The sequence below is a fragment of the Pteropus medius genome, unplaced genomic scaffold (assembly GCF_902729225.1).
Source record: "Pteropus medius unplaced genomic scaffold, Ma_sr-lr_union100, whole genome shotgun sequence".
In the NCBI taxonomy this organism is placed as follows: domain Eukaryota; kingdom Metazoa; phylum Chordata; class Mammalia; order Chiroptera; family Pteropodidae; genus Pteropus; species Pteropus medius.
The window spans coordinates 12,762,035-12,775,852 of record NW_024354500.1 but is presented as its reverse complement, the minus strand read 5'-3'; the positions used below and the strand labels follow the sequence as shown (position 1 = coordinate 12,775,852).

The following is a 13,818-nucleotide window of genomic DNA, read 5'->3' as shown; positions in this document are numbered from 1 at the left end:
GATAGCAAATACCCATGTGCTGGAAACAGGACATAAAAGATCTCAATTGGCTTAAGTAATAAGCCAAATGAAACAAAAATTAAACTTAAAAGAAGTAAAGAGCTTTTCACATGAATTGGAAATACCAGAACGTTATTATGACAGAAGGGAAAGAAAGATCACCAAAAGGGCAATAAAAACAGAGAGCTTTAGTGAAAGGACAGTGTATTAACTTCCTAAGATTATAACAAAGTACTAAGAACTGGATGACACAACAAAGTATCAAGAACTGGGTGACTTAAAACAACAGAAATTTGTTGTCTCACAGTTCTAGAAGTCAGAAGTCCAAAATCAAGATGTCAGCAGGGTCATGCTCTCTCTGATGACTCTAAGGGAAAATCTTTCCTGGCCTCTTCTGCTTCTGGTGTATGTCAGAAATCCCTGGCGTTCCTTGGCTTGTAGATGCATCACTTCAGTCACATGGCCATCTTCTCCCTGTGTCTTCACATCATCTTCCCTCTGTGCGTGTCTGTCTCTGTGTCCTAATTTTCCCTTTTCATAAGAACAACAGACACATTGGATTAGGGCCCGCCCTAATGACCTCATTTTACTTAATTACCTCTGTAAAGACCCTATTCCCAAACAAGGTCACATTCTGAGGTACTGGGGGTTAGGACTTAAACATATCTTTTGGGGAGGACACAATTCAACCCATAACAAACAACTCAGTGTGAATTGATAGTAATGTGCACAAAATGAAAAGCAGGACTGCACAGATTAGGAGTAAGGGGGGGACTCTGTTCAGAGTCCACCTGGGAAACTGCCATGGGTTCTGGGCCTTTAAAAGGCAATCAGGATGATGAGGGAGCTTAAAACCAAATTACTGGACTGTGGTTTAGAGGAAATGGGAATGTTTAGCCCGAGGAAGAACAGACAGAGGGGGAAATGAAAGCTGCTTTCAAATACGTGATCAACTGGAAGTAGAACTAGAGTTGTTTTTTATGGCTCCAAAGTCAGAATTACATTACTGAGAGAGACTGATTCAAATGGATGAAAAGAAGATTCTGAAAGGTACCATGTCCAGAGGCAGTTGTAATTTCATGGAAATATTGAATTCCCTATCTTTGGACATCTTCAAGCAAAGGCTTACCACAGAGGGAGGGCGTTTGAAAGAGAATGGAAGCATTGGAAATTAGCTGGGATCATGAATCTTCTGACCTGAATATTCAAGAATTCTATGGAAGAAGTTCTTTTAAGTAAAGAATATTAATACCCAGACAAAGAAAGCCATAATATCTTATAAGGAAATGACATGTGCTAACCAAAACTTAGGCTTGTTTTCTATTAAAGAAAATGTGGAGGAGAAAAATGAGAGAGATCACATAGTTTAACCACACAAATAAAAAATAAATGGTTTAAATAAACATAAAATATACTCAGTAAGAATATAGAAAAACCACACAATCAAATAAGAAAAAGCAAAAACCTTATCCAAGTCACAGGAATTTTAAAATAGAAGTAGGATTTTAACTTTTGTAGATGAAATATGAAAGATAAAATCTAGAATAATAAATAGAAAATTCAATAAGGACCAAAATTTTTCCCCCAATACCCAGGAACATAAAGAAAACAGAGAGAATGAATACTATCTAGTGAAGTGAACTGATTTACCTGAAAGAAGTTTGAAGGGAGGAAGAGATCAGTGAGGAAGGGCCAGAGGAAGGAGACTATATAGACAGTGCAAAGGGCACCAAGTTTGAAGTCAGTCTGCAGACCAGCTGGTCTTGGCTCAGCCACCAAACAGCTGCACAAGCTCCCACAAAACACTTCTCTGCTTCTCGGTTTGCTCTGTTATTGAAAAACAAACAAACAAAAAAATCAGATGAGGTTTTAACAATTCTATCTAGTTGTAAAATTGAAGCTCTGAAGAATAGCCACAGGTAGAGAGTGAGGAAATACTTAAACACAATACAGACATACAGGAACATTCAACTTTAAAAGACAAAAAGAATGAAAAGCCAATGTAGCTGTTTAAAAGAACGAAACTAAAAGTAAGGGATTAAAACAATATGTAAATGGAAACTTACTATAAATGGAGACGTACTTATAAGGCAGTGTCTGCAAAGATTGTTTCGAGTTTCGTGAAAAGTAAAAGGGAAGTCATTAAGCAGTTAGCACATAAATTATTATAATATAAAGTGTTAGCTTCATGTTACCAGCTATTTACAAATATTTCTGTAAACTCTAAGATGTAATATATCCCTAAGCTTGAGGCTACATGTTTGACTTCCAAGTCTAATAATAACATCTAGGTAGCATGATTTAGAATTAAGCACTTTTTCTGCAATAGCAATTTCATTAAAATTCTCCACCATATTCAATTCAGCACACAGTTAATAACTACTATAAGCCTTATCGGGCAATTTTTAAGTCTAAAGAAAGACATACATTAATGAGAACATTTATTTATAAAACAGAATAATGGATATAATAAAACAAGAAGACTCAACATACAGAAAAATGATTAAAGAGGCAGTGATGCCTGAGCAGGGTTTTGAAGGATAAGCAGGAGTTTATTCAACACAGAAATGAGAAAACATTCTTCTCAGAATGTTCAAAGGCATGAAAGCAAGAAACAAAATGAAAGATTTGAGAAATTACAATTGGTTAAATATTTCTGAAACAAAGTGCTAGAAGAGACAATAGCAAAGGTGACATAGAAGAAGGGACAAGTATCCCACGAAGGGCTTTCTGGGTCATTCTAGTAGCAAACGTTATTTTCTTATGGGCAATAAAAAGGCATTGAAAGATTTTGAGCATGTAAGTGATAGGCACAAATTAGCATTTCAGGAAGAAGATTCCAGCTGTAGAGTGAAGGGGGAATATGAGCTGGAGGAGAAGTGAGGAGATGGGCAGGGAAAGAGATAGGAAGGAACCAAATTAAAGCCATGGAGAAGAGAAAGGGCGGAGGGGTTTTGGAAGTGGAATTGGTGAGATTCTGGTAACTAATGGGGCATTTCAGACCTGCTGTAGAGTCAGTGACAGAAAGGAGCCACAGAAGGAAAATCAGGTTTGGGGCTGGGAGAGCTAGTTTGGACATCTCATATCGAGTTTGAGATGTCCAGAAGACAAGTAAACCCACCTCTATATCATCTTTTCCTTTATAACCCCTGCACATTTGAAAAGCCTATTTTTAGAGAATAAAAAATCTAAATATATGGGCTCTTTTATTAAATAAATGTCTGTTTAAGAAAATGAAAGGAAACTATATTTTCCTCAGAGTAAGCACCCCAGTGCTCTAAGGAGTTACATCTTCTAAAACAATACCTGCCCTGATGCTGTAAAAGATATTATTCAATCAAAGACCAGTTAGTTAATCAAATGCTTTGCCGCTAGGAAGTAACTGTATATGTCACACTGGATTATCAAAGCTTAAAGAAGAGGAGTGAAAAAGGTACACTTAATAGCAAAACTGAATAGAACTTTATCTCTCCAGGATTCAAAGACTCTTGAGGTATCTTCAGTGTGCTTTTATGTGCCTCACTCAAAACTGTACACACGTGTGTGGAAATGTTCTTGCCTTTGCTGTATGCCAAGTCAACTACCCCGCTCCTTGTAATGGTCTGCACTTGGTTTGGATAGAAGAATCTGAGGGGTGACAACATCTGTAAAAAAGCAGGGGACAGTGGGCCAAGTTTGCATTCCCCTTAAGCAACGTAGGGCCAGACTCATAGGAATGTGGTCAAGACATAACGCTAAGTTTAATATTTAACATGTAGCTGAGAAGGCCACAGAGTTGCTTCAGTGTATGTCAATAAACCCTATGAGAAAAACAGACTATGCAAATGGTATTTCCAAAAGTCACACATTGGCAGGCTGACAGACACTAACACATTTGGGTAGCAAAAGCCAATCCAAAGTTTTCTTGCATAATTAGTAGATTTGGTACTCTTGAGAAAGGACATTTTCCATGAAGAACTTGCTTTGAAGGCAGGCTTTCACTGCCAGGTCTCCTGGGAGAATCATTTTTTCCAGCTCTCACTTTTGCTATCTCTGACTCATCTCTCAAAGTTTAAGGAAAAACATTCTTTTGGCGGGAACATGTGGGGGTCAAGATGGAACTATTTGAGTGTCTCCAAATGTCTCCTACGATCATTGTTCCACATAAGTTTGCTAAGGCTCCAGTGTGATGATTCCAGCTCTGGGCTCCAATAGTGGAGGAGAACAGGTGACCCATAGGGGTAGGTCACATGCAGAGAAAGTGCTCCACATGAGCCAGCAATAGTCCGAGGTCCAGAAACCCTGTCATTCTTGGGAGGAAGTAATGATTTACCCTTGAGAGAAGTAGAAATAAAGTTCTGGAGAATCAGGAGTAAAAGGAGGAACAAAAGATTATCTGGACACCTTAAGAAATGACTAGAAAATACCAAACTTGGGTGGCCTTCCTGAGACCCTGCAAAAATAACCTCCACTATAGTTGCCTAATGATGGAAACAAATATTGCCCAGAGGAACACGCTTTGACTGACATGGTCTCTTGAATTTTAAGAGCATTTGGGGAAAACAAATTGACCCTCTGATGCTGCAGTTATAAAATATGTTACTAACTTCTTGTTGCAACTGGTTATTTTAATCTTTTCAATTCTTTTTTGTTCCTATCAGCACCTCAGGATTAAATTGATCCAAGTGTGGGTGGGTGGGATGGAGGGGTTCAGATAGTGACAGCTAGTTTTTGTCTGGTTTGTTAAAGATGACCCACACTCCTAACCAGTGAACTAGGCTTTACACTATTGAGCAGTTAATCCTCAGGATCTCAGTTCAATCTGTCAGTGGCCTCGACTGAGAATGATTCCCTTCACCAAAGTGCAAGGTGAGAACTAAAGCTATCCCTGACAGGTGAGCTTGGCAGAACACTGGCTGTATGTCTGAGCACCGATAGCGCAAAGTGCCTCTATCTCTGGAGGCCCCATCACCAGGGTTCATGCAGCTTTGGCACTGCATAAATTATATAGAAGAAAAATAAATGGCTTCTCCTTTGGCAGGGGGCTGAGACTTTCTGATTTTTTTTTTTTTTTTTTGTAAAAACACTTTACTGTTCTATAAACAGTCTTCTATAGCTCTGGTTTTATTTTAATTACACATATCCCTCTTTATTTTTTTTTTCTTCTCACAAACCTGGGCAGTAAAAGTATTGCACATTTAAAAGAAACCACATACAGAGAGAAACCACATTCTTGGAATGAGACACCCTGAAATAGCATCTACATGTTTCTTTGGACTGATGTTCATGGATTCCATATACACAGGTTTAAAATTACTCTCTGCAATTGGGCCAGCTTTGAGTGGGTTGGGAGAAGAGCCCTTCCTTTTTCTGTGGGGTCTGATAGGCTTCTGACCTATTGCCTGTGAGCAAAGCCCAGGCTCCAGGAAATTTTCTTGGAATTCTGGTCTACTTCTTACTAAAATATAAAAGATTCTGAAACCACATTTGTAAATCATAGGAAGATACATTTTCTTATTGGAAGCCAAGATCCCAATTATGGAATGAAAGGCCCTGTCCCCATGAGTTTGATTTTCCATATGAAAATTTCATATACACATATATACACATACATATAGATACACACGCATCCATAAAAATTTACATTTACATTATATGTGTAATATTTTTTTCTTTTAGCTACCTTTTGTTAGATTTCGTAACTTCTCAAAGGCAACTAATAAGAAATATTCAATGAACATATTTCTGTGTAACATAAAAATTATAAATTTGAAATCAGAAGATTCTCTCAGTGTAACTCTGTTGGAACAGAATGGTAAGTTCACAGAAGGGTCCTTCAATGATAGCATTTTATTGGAGCAAAATATGTGGAGAACCAAATCACAGAGGGTTGCATCACACAACGACCTACTATGGGAAGCCCAAAGGAACAATATCTCCATATGAAACACAACCCCAATGGCATAGATTAGAGTAACCCTTTGTACTCCCAAAGAGCTTTGGAAAAATGGACAACTTTGAGCTATGACATTCTTGTGTCCCTGGAGAGATGCCATTTCTAAGTGATAGCCATGGCCCTTCCACAAGAGACAGCCTGTGTCTCCCAGACCACCGCAATTATGCCTCGCCTCTCCTGGCCTCTGCCCGCAGCATGGGTCAAGATGCCACTACCCACTTAGAACATTCTCTTGTTGAGAGTCCCAAGGGGATGCTCAATACCACATATGTGAATTTTGGAGAAATGACACTAGGAAAATAACCCAGCATGGTTCAGAAATAGTACAACAGTAAGACCTAATGTATAGTCAGTATTTTTTAAGGATTCTATATATATGAATGTTCCAGAAGTATCTATGTTTTTAAATATGATTGATTTGATCAAATATAACCTAAAGTACTGTCACACTCTTCCAGGCTTTCTGAATATCTGGGCAGAACTTTACCCTCGTTAATAAATTGGCATCATAATATTCAACTATTGATTAAGAGCATCACTGATATACTGGCATGTGTATTCCCTTTAGTTCTCTTACCCCTATCTTCATATACCTTGAGTTTAGCCAGAATTGCTGTCCACCCCTTGCTTTTGGCACTTGCAGCTTTTATTAGGGCTGCACAGGCTGAATGATTCCAACTCTTCTCTAGTCCCCATTTCCTCAGCCTATGTTCTTATCACTTTTCCTCACCCAGCTATACTAGGCGATCTTTCTATAATCCCCTTTTTCACTCAGCTACTGCAAATAATATTTCCTTAACTGGAAGGTAATTTTTTTTGTTTTTGTTTTGACATTTGTCACTCTGTCTCTCTTTGTGATTATTTGTATACTATTTATGTGAATATAAGTTGTTGAAAGCAATAGCCATATTTTATATAACTTAGTTTACCCTATTGTGCCTTAAAACAGCACCTGGCCCAAATAGATATGTTTTAAAAACATTTTAAAGACATTTGTTGAATGAATTTATAGTAATGGTCCTGGATGGTCAAAACAAATTCATTACAACTCACCCCACTCAAAACTCCTTAGTCTATACTACTACAATCATTGATCTACATTGAGGCTAAGAGTTTCTTTGGAAAAAAAAAACAACAACAACAACACTCTAGCCATGTCCCTAATTGGAATCCATGCCTTACTTCTTGTGCATGAAATAGAATCTAGCTCATAGAAGGTATTCAATAAAAAATAAAAATAAAAAAAAAATAAACACTAAATTCTATAACCTATGCAGGCCTAATTTAACTTTTTCTTGGCTTGCTTTAAGAGAGCATATCACCTCACCTTAGAAAAGCTGTTAGTCTTCAGCGTCAAGAAGAGTAAGGATATTAGGGATTGCAAAGATTATAAAGGAACTGAATTATGGAGGCCTAGGAGAGATGATAGCCACTGTGTCACCTCAGCTCTGAGTGGCAGCCCCTGCATCTTGCCTCCTCAGAGAAGATAAAGGCACTTGAAGAAAAGGAGTCCCAGATATTTAGAGACAGGGGTAGCAATGCTGGAGAATCTCACTCACTTTGTGCCTGGAAAAATGTTTCACATAAATCATAGACTCACAGGAAAAACCTCTCCGTGTGTCTTAGAAGTATATGGGTGGGATTTGCAAGGGAATGGAGTTCTTACATAAAAACACGACTGCCGTTAGCTGATAAAATTTGATTTTATTGTTTAATGTGACTTCATTTGCCCAAGGATAGATGTGGAATCATTTGGGAAATGAATTTATAAAAACCTAAATTCTTAGAAAATGGTTTTTCCCCTATAAGATGTTAAATAGTTTAGGAAATCCTAATTGAAAAATACTTAAAATTAAAAGATGTCAGACCTAATGAAGAGCTTAGCAACCAACCCATCTGAACCCCCTGATTTGCCAATGAGAGAATTTTCCAGTCCTATTACTAATTTTTGACTGAGTTGGGTTCAGTAGCTAGGCTTGATGAGGCCTACGATGGTAGCCTTCTCTATATCAGAATAGTCATTCCCTAAAGTATGATGCAAAAGTTAGTTTTGTTCGGAGCAAAACTGGAACAAGAAGAGAAGTTCAGTTTCTGGTCAAGATGATGGAGTAGGTAAGTACTGTGCTAGCCTCCTCTCTTAACCACATCAAAATTACAAGTAAACTACAAAACACCCATCATTGAGAATCACCTGAAGTCAAGCTAAATAGTTATATGTCCTACAACTAAAGATATACAGAAGAAGTCATCTAGAGATTCATAGGAGGGGCAGATGTAGAATGAGCTGGTCCTACATCCCATGTGGCAGTTAAAAATCGGGAGGAATATCTCAGCTGTGGCGGTTCCCCAGAGGAGTGAGGAGCCCCAGCCCCACACAAGGCTCCCCAGCCCAGGGTTCAGTGCTAGGGAGAGAATCCCCTACAACTTCTGGCTGTGAACACCAGAGATTGTGGCTGAAGTCTCAGATGTTCCTCTTAAAGGGCACACACACAGATTTACTTGCTGGTGGACTTACTTGCTTTGAACTCCAGTGCTGCGGTAGCAGCTTGGGGGGCATTTGGGACATATGGGAGGAACTGCATTGTCTAGCTTCAGGGCAAGGTCTGAAGGGGCACCTTTCTTCCATAGAGAAGTGCTGGCAGAATCCATTGTTTCCTCATTGAGCCCTCCCTCATCCCAGCATGCAGATGCAGGTAGGCACCATATCTGAGTCTCCATCAATCTGGCTAATACCATTTGCCTTTCCTTGGTGATTCTCTGAGACCCCATCCCACCCAAAGTGTAGACTCACCAAAGCCGCTTACAGTGACTTTTCCATCCAAATGGCCTATCTTGGCTCATGCTATGGACTTTCCTAAAATATCTCAAAGGTTCACAAAACCCAAACAAGCAGTATCTGGCTTTGGCATGCTCTCTACCTCTTGGTGAGCATCCCCAATCATTGGCACTAGCAGCAGCCGGCCTCAGTTCGCAGCTTGGCCTCTTGAGGCACCTCCAAGCCCAGCATACATAGCAGCCACCTGCAGACTGCTTGTTGGTTTATGCCAGGTAGCCCTGGGCATAGGCTGCACTGAACTTAGCCTATGGCAAGGCACCTCTCAGTAGGCCCTGGAGCTAGCACACCCAGTGGCCGGCTTCAGACCAAGCCAAAGCACCACCCAGGGCTACATGGAAGGATGACACACCCAAAGGGCAAAATGGGCAGGCACCAGAGCCCTGCTAAAGCGAACCCTGCTCCATAGGCTCAGCCCCTGAACAACAGCTCCCTGCACAACAGATTGTGAGCCACTGGCCAGTCTTCACAGTCAATCAGCCTGAGGATCAATCCCTTCCACTGACATACAAACAGCAACCAAGGCTCAATAACAATGGGAGGGCACACACAACCCACACAAGAACTACAACTGGAGCACTCGGCTCAAGTGATCAGAGAGACTGTACCACTGAGTCCCACTACATAAGAACTATTACATAAGGCCAGTCTACTAAGACTAGAAGACATAACAGCCCTACTTAATGCATAAGAACAAACACAGGGAGGTAGTCAAAATAGGGAGACAAAGAAACATGTCCCAAATGAAAAATATACAACAAAGCACCAGAAAAATAACTAAATAAAATGGAGGCAAGCCATCTACCAGATGCATCTACCAGAACACTGGTTACAAGGACACTCAATGAACTTAGGGGAAAGAGTAGATAAAGTCTGTGAGAACTTTAACAGAGAGATAGAAATCATAGAAATGGAGATGAAAACATAAAAAAGAACCAGTCGGAAATGAAGAATACAATAATTGAAATTAAAAATATATCATTGAGAATCAACAGTAGAGCAGATGGAACAGACTCAAAGCAGCGATTTAGAAGATAAGGTAGCAGAAAACACCCAATTAGAATAGCAACAAGAAAAAAGAATTTTAAAAAATGAGGAAACTTTAAGAGACCTCTGGGACAACATCAAGTATACCAACATCCACATCATAGGGGTAACAGAAAGAGGAGAGAGAGAGCAAGGGATTGAGAACCTATTTGAAGAAATAATGACAGAAAACTTCCCTAACCTCGTGAATGAAATAGATACAACCCCAGGGATTTCAGAGAGTCCCAAAAAAGATGAACTCAAAGAGGTTCACACCAACACATGTCATAATTAAAATGCCAAAAGCTAAAGACAAAGAATTTTAAAAGCAGCAAGAGAAAAGCAATTACCTTCAAGGTAGCTCTCATTGAATGTCAGCTGATTTCTCAACAGAAACTTTGCAGGCCAGAAAGGATTGGCAGAAAATATTCAAGTGATGAAAAGTAAGGCCCTACAACCAAGATTACTCTATCCAGCAATGCTGTCATGTAGAATCAAAGGCTAGATAAAGAGCTTCCCAGACAAGAAAAAGTGAAAGGAGTTCATCACCACCAAGCCAGTATTACAGGAAATGTTAAAGAGGTGAAGAATTAGGAGGAGAAGAAGCGGGGAGGAGAAGGAGGAGGAAGAGAAAAAAATATATATATATATATGAATAATAAAATGACAATAACCAAATATCTATGAATACTCTCTTTAAATGTAAATGGATTAAATGTTCTAATCAAAAAACATAGGATGGCTGAATGGATAAGAAAACATATGCTGCCTACAAGGCTCACTTCAGATAGAAAGATACATGCAGACTGAAAGTAAAAGATGGAAAAAGATATGTCATAAAAATGAGGGGGAAAAAAAAAAAAGCTAAGATAGCAATACTTATACCAGACAAAAAAAAAAAGGCTTTAAAACAAAGGCTATAACAAGAGACAAAGAAAGACTCAGTAATCCACTTGTGGGTATTTATCCAGGAAAAAAAAAAAACAAAAAACAGTTATTTGAAGGGACATGTGCATCCATATGTTCTTTGCAGCATTATTTACAATAGTCAAGATATGGAGGCAACCTGGGTGTCCATCAGTGGATGATTAGATAAAGATGTGGTACATATATACAATGGAATATTACTCAGTCATAAAAAAAGAATGAAATCTTACCATCTGCAACAACATGGATGGATGGAACTAGAGGGTATTGTGCTGACTGCAGTAAGTTAGACAGAGAAAGATAATTGCCATATGATTTTACTTATATGTTGAATCAAAAGAACAAAATAAACGAAACAGAAACAAACTCATAGATACAGAGAATATTTTAACTATTGCTCAATGGGATGGGGGTTGAGGGAGCGAAAAAGGGGAAGAGGTTAAGATGTACTAAATCGTCATGGGGATGTAAAGTATAGCATTAGGAATATAGTCAATATTGTAATAACTAGGTATGGTGTCAGATGGATACTAGATTTATCGTGACGATAACTTTCTAAGTTATATAATTGTGTAATCACTCTTGTACACCTGAAATTAATATAATATTGTATGCCAACTATAATTGAAAAATTAAATTATTTTAAAAAGTAATTGATTATTGTAAAATATTCTTAGTCTACTTTAATCCAAATTATTTTCCATTATCTATTCTTTGTTATATAGCTTATGAGAGGGTTAAATACAAAGAAATAGTATTTTAGATCATTTTTTAAATAAAATTTTTATTTACTCTGAAAAAAATTAAATATTTAAACAATATTCATATATTTTGTTAGAGTGTAATATAGAATAACCATAAAGTAGTGATCAAAGCAAATTAACTTTAAATACTGATTTAGGAAGGATTCATTTGTGCTCCCTCTTAAAGACTTTGCTATTTATCTTTATGATATACTAATTCATTTCCTTTCGCTTTATATACTTTGTTTTTAAAAAATCTATTAAAATATTTGAAGTGCTATTGCTTTTAGCTGAAAAGAAAAGAAAAAGAAATAAGAAAAGTCTGTATTGAAGAGAATCAGGTACTAAGTCCTGATGTCCAGGTCAAGCCAGTCAGCATTAACGACTCCTACCAATGAACAAGCCAACTGTTTTCTATTCCCGTTAAAAGAAAGAATTACTTAGTGTCTCACAAATTTGATTTTTTCTTTAATGAAAGCCACTACAAAGAGCATACTTCTCTTGAACCATTACATCTCTAAACAAAGTGACTTTGAATTGTACGGACTAAGAGGCATTTATTTCTCTGGCTTTTTTCTATTCAGAAGAAAAAAAGAGAAAATTCATGGATAGCAATAGACTAAGGATAAGTGTACCTGAAAATTTTCATTGGGCCACTGGAGTCCTGAAATCAGACACTCCATATATATATATAGTCAGATATTTTAATTACAAAGGCAATTTCATTGCAGTGATATTCAGCCTTTCAGTCATTCAACAAATATTTATTGAGGGCCAATATCCAGTCAAGAATTATGCTGGAGATAGAAAAATCACAAGGACCTAATAGCGCAAGGCTGTATGGAGGTGGAGAGCATGGAGGACTTCCCTAAGAAGCTGAGTCCTAATGGACAATAGTTGTTAACCACATGAGGTCTGGGGTGAAAGACATTGCAGAAAAGGCAACAGAGAGCATGGTGTTTCAGGAACAGAAAGAAGATTGGTGAGGCTGGAGTGCTGAGTGTGGGAAAGGAGTACATTGACAAAAGAGGCTGGAGAGAGAGAAAAGTGTCAGGAGTTTGAGCTGTGTGTCAAAGGCAATGGGGAGCTATAAGAAATATCAAGAAAGTATTAAATGATTCGATTCATATTTTAAAAATCTTATTTGGCTCTTAAACATAAGAAAAGACTATCGGTGAGAACTCAGAGATACTACAGAGGTACCACTTTTCACCTATCAGATTAGCAAAAAGCAAAAAGTTTGAATAGGGTAGAGAAACAGGCAGTTATTCACATTTCTGGCAGAAGTAATAATTTGACAACATACATTAAAATCATAAATACATCTTTGACCCAGTAATTCTAATTCTCCTGCAATCACTCTCACACTACTATGCCGTGACATATGTACAATTTTATTCATTGCAGCATTGTTTGTAATAGCAAAATATCAAAAACTATTAAATGGCTAAATACATTTTTCTATCTAGATATGATGGAACACCTTGCACTTAAAACAAAAAAGAATAACTTCCTTATATGGAAAGGTTACCAAAATACATTGTATATTTTTAAAAAGTAAGTTCCAAACAGTGTATACATCATGGTATCTTTGTGTAAAAGGGAAAGACATGTTAATACATTTTATTGTATAATATGTATAAAATATCTGAGATAACACAAAACAATTCCTTACTGTAGTTGTCCGTATGGAATGGAACTGGGTGGCTGGGAGGTGGAGAGAGAAGCCATCCTTTCCTAGGGATGCCATCTTTTGTAATCTTTGCCCAAAGAGTTTCACGGAGTGTTGTGGGTAGAACCCAAAGCATGGTTGGGTGTTGGATTGGTTAGGAAGTACCAGGCATGAGTCCACTTTCAAGAAGTTTACTTGTGCAGGAGAAGAATGATGGGGCAAGGTTTTAGGTAGGGGTGAAGGAGCAATGTCAGATCAAGAAAAGTTTCTTTTAGACCAGGAACCAGACTGGAGCTTGTTTTTAAATACAGACATGGATGAAAAATGAGAGGATAAAGAGGACAATGTTGATGAAGTAAAGCAAGGGTGGAAATGAAAATATCGCAAATTTCCAATATTTTCATTTCTTTCTCTTAATTTTTCTTTTTTAATTACCTTCTATTGTTTCTAGAGTAGTGGATAATAAGTAGAACTCACGAAATTTTTTTTACTCTGATGTTATGATGCCTGGGCTCATGTTTTGAACTATCTCCTTCACTGAATATTAGCTGCCACATGATATAGCCAAAAAGAAATGCAAAAGAAAACAACATATGCTCCCATCAAAGCAAGATCAGAGTGACATGCACCTACTTTAGAAAGTGTATGCAGGAATCCCACCAACCTTATATCTCTCCCTGTC

General features: G+C 37.9%; 1 long non-coding RNA gene across 1 annotated transcript in view; it reads right to left on the bottom strand.

The window, feature by feature from the left end:
• Positions 1-488: 488 nt before the first annotated feature.
• LOC120594791 (uncharacterized) overlaps positions 489-13,818 on the bottom strand; it is a 20,435-nt gene continuing 7,105 nt past the window's right edge. The window contains exons 2-3 of the long non-coding RNA XR_005650694.1: positions 1,651-1,827; positions 489-531 (exon numbers count right to left, since the gene is read on the bottom strand). This is a non-coding gene — a long non-coding RNA (uncharacterized LOC120594791). The remainder of the gene's footprint in view (positions 532-1,650; positions 1,828-13,818) is intronic.